The 7,744-nt window shown below is 29.7% G+C and overlaps 1 protein-coding gene across 1 annotated transcript in view; it reads left to right on the top strand.

The window, feature by feature from the left end:
* The window catches only part of LOC106682808 (protein scarlet), a 141,932-nt gene that overhangs the window by 39,760 nt on the left and 94,428 nt on the right, over positions 1 to 7,744 (top strand). The window lies entirely within an intron of this gene.

Here is a 7,744-nt window from a genome sequence, read left to right as displayed (position 1 = left end):
CGGAAAATCCTCCGAGGCGTCTGAAAAGAAGATGGTCTCGAGACCTTATTTTGTAAAAATGTTTTTAGAGTGCTACCATTGGGTAGTTTCTCTACATGCTTGTACCATGCCGTTATGATTTTCTGATATTTGCTTGATGTATTTATGTACAGTTGTAAATATCAATAAATAAATTTTAAAACAAAATGTGTTATTTAACCTGAATTTTTTTAAAACGAATGTTTTCCATAAAAGATCATTACCAACGTTTATTCTAAAAAATCTAGAGAGCTGCGCGCATCACACAACATTCATTATAAACTTAGTAATTTAGGGTTTCTGATCTTAGTTAATGCGATTGGGAAAAAGCGGGCGTTTTCGGCTTTTTCTAATTTGAACTCATGTCTATACTTTTCCTTTTCTCTTTAATTACTTGTCAAATTCTTTATTATTTATGAATTCAATTCATTATTTTTTTTTTGTATTTATCCATTGTTTATTATTGCTAAGAATGAGAGCTACCCAATTAACAATTCACCATTTAAGACTGTCCCAATGAGGATAACGCCTATTTAGTGTTAAAGATTTATAAGTTTAATTAAAATCGTTAAAACTTTTTTAGAGAATGTATGTCAGTGGAATACTGCCTTTGATTGAATCAGCTTCATGTTTTTTAGCTTTTGAGTTAGGCGATTCACACACAGATCATATTGTGAGAATCGGATATTTTAATCAAGTCAAAAACGTGCATTTAAATCTAAAACTCGAATTCGAAAATTGGCAACTTGCATTTAACCATCTTTCTCTCTCACTGAATTAAATTTTTTAGTTATGTAGACATTTTTGCGATATAGATCACAATACCCTCACATAAAAATGTATTTCCATCTCTACTAATTCTGATTTGATTTATATAATATTTGTTTAGTTTTATAAATAATTAATTTCAGATTGCGCTGAAGAAATTATGGAAGATTACCAGTGTGGTTTTAGACGAAATCAACTATTGATAAATTTTTTTCATTACTTCAAATATTACAGAAAAAGTTGGAATACATCGGGATAGTTCATCAGCTGCATATAGATTTCAAAAAGGCTTTCGATTCTATTGACCGCCAGAAGTTGTATAATATTCTGATTGAACAGGGATACCAAAGTTTGTAAATCTCGTACGGATGTGCATGACCGAAACGTTCAATAAGGTACGAATCGGTAATCATTATTATGATAAATTCGAGGTCCGGTTGGGTTTAAAACAAGGCGATTCTTTATCACCTATTTTATTTAATTTAGCACTAGAATATGTCATTTAAAGTAAGATTTCGGTGAAATAGATATAGGAAATACGTTTAAACAGTTAGATATGTTTAAGTATTTAGGTTCTACGGTGACTAGAAAAAACGAAATTGTTAAGGAAATAAAAACGAGGTTGGCAAATGCTTATTATTTTTCAATTTCGAAACTGTTTAGTTCTCAACTTCTCTCCAAAAACTTAAAAAATAGAATTTACAAAACTATTATCCATCCCACTGATCTTTATGAATGCCAATCCGAGACGTGGCCTTTTTCACTAAGGGATGAACAGCGCTTTAAGTTTTTCGAAAATAAAGTATTACGTAAAATATTCGGACCGAAAAAGGATTAATTAACGGAAGAATTCAGAAGGCTACACAACTCTGAATTAGAGGAAGCGGGCATGATTTTCTAGGAAATGTTTGGTTTTTAGCTATTCACATCAAAATAACACAACAAAAGCTAAAGTTTGGACTGAAATTATTATTTAATTTTTTTATAAACAATAAAAAAGTACTAAGACTATTCAGTACAACTCCCCCATACATCAGTACAAAAAACTCTTCAAATTCCCTATGTTGTTTTATGTAAATAAAATAACTAAAAGAATAAAGGAATTACTCAACTAACACTTTCCCTCCAACAACCTTGTTTTTATGAGCAAGTTAATGGAGTTTCATAAGGCAATTTTATCTATTTCATTAATTATCCAATTCAGTATAAACATATAATTATCTTAATTGTTATTACCACAAAAGTTAGTTATCTTCGTGCAACCGCGTAGCTTGTTGGCGTGATAAAAATACCATGTTGTAATAAAAAATTTTAATCTGAGGAGTAATAGTAGGTAATTTATCAAAGAGCGTAAGGTGAGGTCTGCCAATTAGGGTGTCGAGAAAATACAAAACACATAATCCCCAAGCTGCTTGAGGTGATGATGTAATCATCCGAAGGCTGAAAGGAATAACGGTAAGGAAATCTTATCTACATAAGGTCCAAAAATAAAAATAAAATAAAGCAGCAGGAAGAACTAACTGTGATCCACTTTTCAATCTTAATTTTCTAAATTTAAACAATAATAAGCTGGGTTTTACTCTTTCATAATACAATTATTACTTAAACCCGCACTTAATACGTATATATTTTATTTTTGTGTTTACTTCCATAAAGTAAGACCCGATGAAGCTCTGCAGAGTGGGGTGAAATGTTGGTTCACAATATACAGTTTAATTACAATTTGAGATTTAAATTTTTTTTTTTTATATATTACTTAAGTCAATTACAACCGTAAAATGTAAATTTGTTTTCCTACATCCTACGTACATACAAATGTCCTACATCATATAATGAGTCTTCTTTTTCTTAATTATATATTACTTATCTATCCACGGTATCTAGGAAACAGGGGACGAAAGATTTATATATCTTGCCAATCCTACCTCCTCCTTGTCTAAAAGCATCTTTAATATCATGCTATAAAATATAATAAGTCAATTTAAGCTGATTGAAGAAATTAAGTAATTTTCTCTTACACATTGCGACTTTTTCCCCACATATAATTAAGCATTAATTAATAATATAAAAGTCTGCTAAGTATAGCATCTTCATTATCATTTTCTGCATATTTCCTTTTTTTTATGAGAAATATCTTCTTTTTTTTTACAAAATTCTACTGGTTACATAATTACCTATACTTAATGGTTAATGATTTATCATTTGATGAGCAGTTTTTGAAAAATACTTATACTATTGATTAGCGAAAATAGCAAATAGCTTTCGATCAAATTTTTCTAGGACCACGTTTGCCCTAATCATCAAATTTCCTCCAAATTTGTACGAAATCAGAAGATGCGTTTTAGGAACATAGTTGAGTCAAGGAAAATATGTTTGCACATTTGTTACAAAAAGTAAATGTAGACTTGTTCTTGAAATTTTGAAATTGTGTCAAGGGAACTACTTTTGCGCGTGTGCACGTGCTGTTTGAAAAAATAATTGATCTACTACTTCATTTTACACTAATCAAAACTTTCTTTCCTCCAAATTTAGGCTAAATCAGACAACTCGTTTTCGGAATATAGGTGTGTCAAGGAAATTGCGTTCACACATGTGTGAGCTTAGGAAAGGTGAATATTGATACAGTCCTAATAATCCTGGATCTTCACCTTTGCTACTTGCCGCAAATCAAAGATGCGTTAAATAAGAAATAAACCAGTTATTTACCACCGAATCGATAAAATTTTAAAACACAAATTTTTAAGCTAGAGTTAACCATTTAATCCAAAGGTTGGGGAAATTCTTTAATTAATTAAATTATGAAGAGCACAAATTTGGTTGCGGCTCTAAAACAAGGCTAACTGAACAGAAACGTGTAGAAGCAGTACAAGCTCTCTTTGATCTATACCAAAAGCTTGTACACAACGGATTGGCCACGAATTCAGGTCAGTTGAGCCTGCCTACCCATATAACTTATCCACATGCTTGCGTATGCAGGATTTGCCATATTTTATTGCCAACCTATAGAGGTTCCTTTGGTTATTTTATCGATTATAATTGATAGAACAATTTATTATAATCAGACAGCAATGATGATGATGGTACAGAACTAAACCAAAAAAAAAATTATAAAATGAAAAAATTTAAAAAATAAAATCACAAAAGCTATAAATGATAGACAATTTTTTTTTCATAGATCACAATAGTCATAGAATCTATTGGGTCAAATTTCGTAAAACTTTAAAGGGGGGGTGTCATAACCTAGGGAGATGAGACCTGTGATATTCTTTTAACATGATGCTACAAATTTTAAAAACGTTTAAAGAATACTTCCTTATTTTTCAATATCTTTTATTTTCTTTATATTATATAATATTAAAGAACACTGAGCTGTTCAAATCGGTTTCTCATAACACAAACAATATAAATGAACGTATTTACATCATCTACGAACTCTCATTTAACCACTAAAATATAGCACACATTGTCATAGGGATTTGAAATAAAATCTCACGATCAACTTAGGCACTATTAAAATTTTTAAAGAAAATACAAAAATAGAAAAGGTATTTTGTTGGGACTTAAATATAATTGTATGTTAAAAGAAATCATTGAATTAGTAGAACAGTTTAGCTCAGAATTACATAGAAATTTATTACTTTAATACAACACGTTTCTTTTTGACTCACAAGAAAAGAATTAAAATTAAGATTGGAATCTTAGTTCAATTTATATCTATGCCTATGTTTAGTAGATTTTCAATTATTTAAAACACATTTATTCCATTCGGATTTAAAAAAATATATATGGATAAGAAAAATACGCATCAATACTTAGTTGAAAAAAAAAAAGAGTTACAACATATGCATAAACCGAGAAATATACGGAATAAAAATGGTTTAAAATAATACAAAATGTTCCTAGGAAACATAAACATGTATAAAGAAGTCTTATAAACGAATATGTGAAAACATATAAATCCCATCCTTTGTAACGAGATACTTCAGTATTAGACTGGTTTTCGGTATTGAAAGTACAAATCAGTATTATTAGTGTTTTATTGAATCATATTTTCACCCGCCAGATGAAAAATTGATGGATGGTAAAAATTAATATTAAGCTCACTGAATAATTTATTGAAATTCAACGTCAATGCGATAAATTTAAAAAAATAATTTATTGCAACATCCATCATTCGAAAAACAAATAATCAATAATTACTTTAATTGGTTGTGGCACTTAATATTTTTCACATGATCATTTAATGAGATAGCGCCAATGCAATTAATGTTTTATCATTATTCAGAATTTCAGAGTTTGCTATCTTTTAAATAAATAATAAAATAAAAATTCTCCCATTTACGTTATTTTTTAACTACCGGATGTTTACCCTTTGTGACGGTGAAAGTAATCTATCGATTAAAAAGTAATCAAAACAGAATACATCGAATTCTTTATCTATTTGACTAATCGGTTGAGTTAATTACTTTTTTTAATTGCTTTATCAAACTCAGCGGCTGTACTCATTCCAAAATATACATGCTTTATATCAGTATAATCGATGTGAGAATAAGAAAAATAATTATTAACATACCTCTGCTTCGCTTGAATATTAGCATATCTGAAAAAAAAAAAAAATGTATTTGAGATATACAGTAGAGCATATCGTTTTGACAGCCCTAAAATTTTTGGATCAGAGTAGAGAAAGAAATTCCTATCATCCATAATATCTTTGGAACACGTCTATTTGAAAATCACGAGCCATCAGTAATATGTTAAGTTCTTTCATTGGCCAATAACGATCAAATCAAAACATCAGGAAATGCAAACAGTCTTAGCGTTAAGGGTTTTAACTTGGAATTTAAGTTCGAAGCAGTACTGACTTACTGACTTACTTAAGTAGTGCAGACTACTAATGGGACACACTCGACTAACTCAGGAATACTTACTGTTAGAAACAATAGTAACGTTACCACTAACTATTAAACACATACTGACAGACAGCAGGAATTTGATAAACACCGGATTACGATATAATTTGGCAACTTTATATTTATTTAAGCGAATACAGCCCGCACATTTCGGAAATATTTTGTTACCTAAAGAAAACAATTATGTCCCAATACAACATACTTTATTTATTACATCAAATAATGTCACTTAGTGTTGTAGAATTTTTTTTATTCTTTTAAATTCCACTTTATTAATTTTTTTTTTATGTTAACTATTGCTATGATATCAGCCAATATATTCAAGTATTGATATAATAATATTGGAAATGTTTTCAAGAGTATGTACAGACAAACATTACCATCGCTGTGGATGGGCCTTAGTCATATTACAAAAAATAAATAAATAACCAGGAATAGCATGAGAGAGTTTTATTATTTTTTGCTTTTATGTTGTTGCAGATGCTAAACAAGAATTTTAGGTTCAACACTTCAATTTTGTTCGAAAAAATAAATATTATTTCGGCTTTTCTTCAAAAATCTGAAAAATATAAATTATTTTTTAAATTGAAAAGACAGGAAACTGCACGCAGATTCCGACTACTACAGCACTTACTAGACAAACGGTCTAAACTTCCAACTCATTACAAAAGACTGATCTACATGACAATAATAAGGCCCATTTGGATATACGGAGTTGAGCTTTGGGGCTCCACTAAACCTTCGAATTCCTCTCGTATCCAATCTTTACAATCCAAAATCCTTCGTAAAATCCTCAATGCTCCTTATTTTGTTACTAATAAAACCATCCATAAAGACCTAAATGTTCCTTATGTAACCGATCTAGCCCGAACCCGATATTATTCCTTCCATAATAAACTCCCTAACCACCCAAACCCACTCGTTTCTAACCTTGCTTCCTCTTCCATTCCTGGCAATCCTCCAAGGCGCCTGAAAAGAAGATGGCCTCGTGACCTTATATTGTAAACTGTTTTAGAGTTCTACTACTGGGTAGTTTCTCTACATCTTGTATCATATTATATGTCATCATGATCAAATTTACTGGTTGTATTTTTTTATACAGTTGTAAATATCAACAAATAAATAAAAAAAAAAAAAAAAAATTTTAAATTAAATAAACAAGAGTGTATTCCATACATTTTTATTCTCTACAATTTTTATTTTCAATTTCCCTTTTTTCAGGAAACAAGGTGGCAAATCTCAAATTCAACTCAAAGTATCATTAAAATCATAGAACTGCAAAATAACAAAACATTCCATCCAAAATTACTGGAAGCTGGACAAGGTGGTTTTACCGATATTTTGTTAAATTCGTCATCATTTTGTGAATTAAAATTCAATAAATCAATTAATCGAATTTACATAGTGGCAAGTAAAGGACTGCAAATATTCTTTTGTCTCCCTGATTCGCAAACTTTCCGTGATATTAACATTTAAAAAAAATATAGTTATAGATTTTTTATTTCCCCTATTCTTTTGTCTCCCTGATTCCCAACTTTTCCGTGATATTAAGATTTAAAAAAAAAAATTGTTCGTCCTCCACCTGTGTTCATATACTGATGGTTTATCCACAAAATAAACAAACAGTTGATAATTGTTCTACATACTATTATTTAAAAATTGTATCCTATGTTTTATTTTTTTGTCAAGGACTACAACTGAAAGTTCTTCGGCACCTTTTTTTTTTGCTATACAATCCTGGGAAAGATTATTATCCCTTTTAAGATCTTTTTTTTTCCTTTCAACTTTTTTTGAAAGGTCGGAGCTACCTGTCTTAATCCTCTGATAATGTAAGGATCCTCAAATAAACTGTTACATAAAATACTTGAACTATTGTTTACTTTATTTAATTTATGCAGTAAACTGTCCTCATGTTTACTTAGCAACAAGCGATAGTTTTAGGCCTTAAACAGGTGGTAACAAAAAAGGTTTGTTCAAATGTTAAATAATGATCAAGTTAATGTCAATATAGATCTAAGTAAATATGTCAAATTAATAGCAGTCTTATA

The sequence above is a fragment of the Halyomorpha halys genome, unplaced genomic scaffold, assembly GCF_000696795.3.
Source record: "Halyomorpha halys isolate HHAL.00 unplaced genomic scaffold, Hhal_1.1 Scaffold442.1, whole genome shotgun sequence".
NCBI classification, from domain to species: Eukaryota; Metazoa; Arthropoda; class Insecta; order Hemiptera; family Pentatomidae; genus Halyomorpha; species Halyomorpha halys.
The sequence above is the reverse complement of the archived record's forward strand: the minus strand, read 5'-3'. Positions and strand labels throughout refer to the sequence as shown.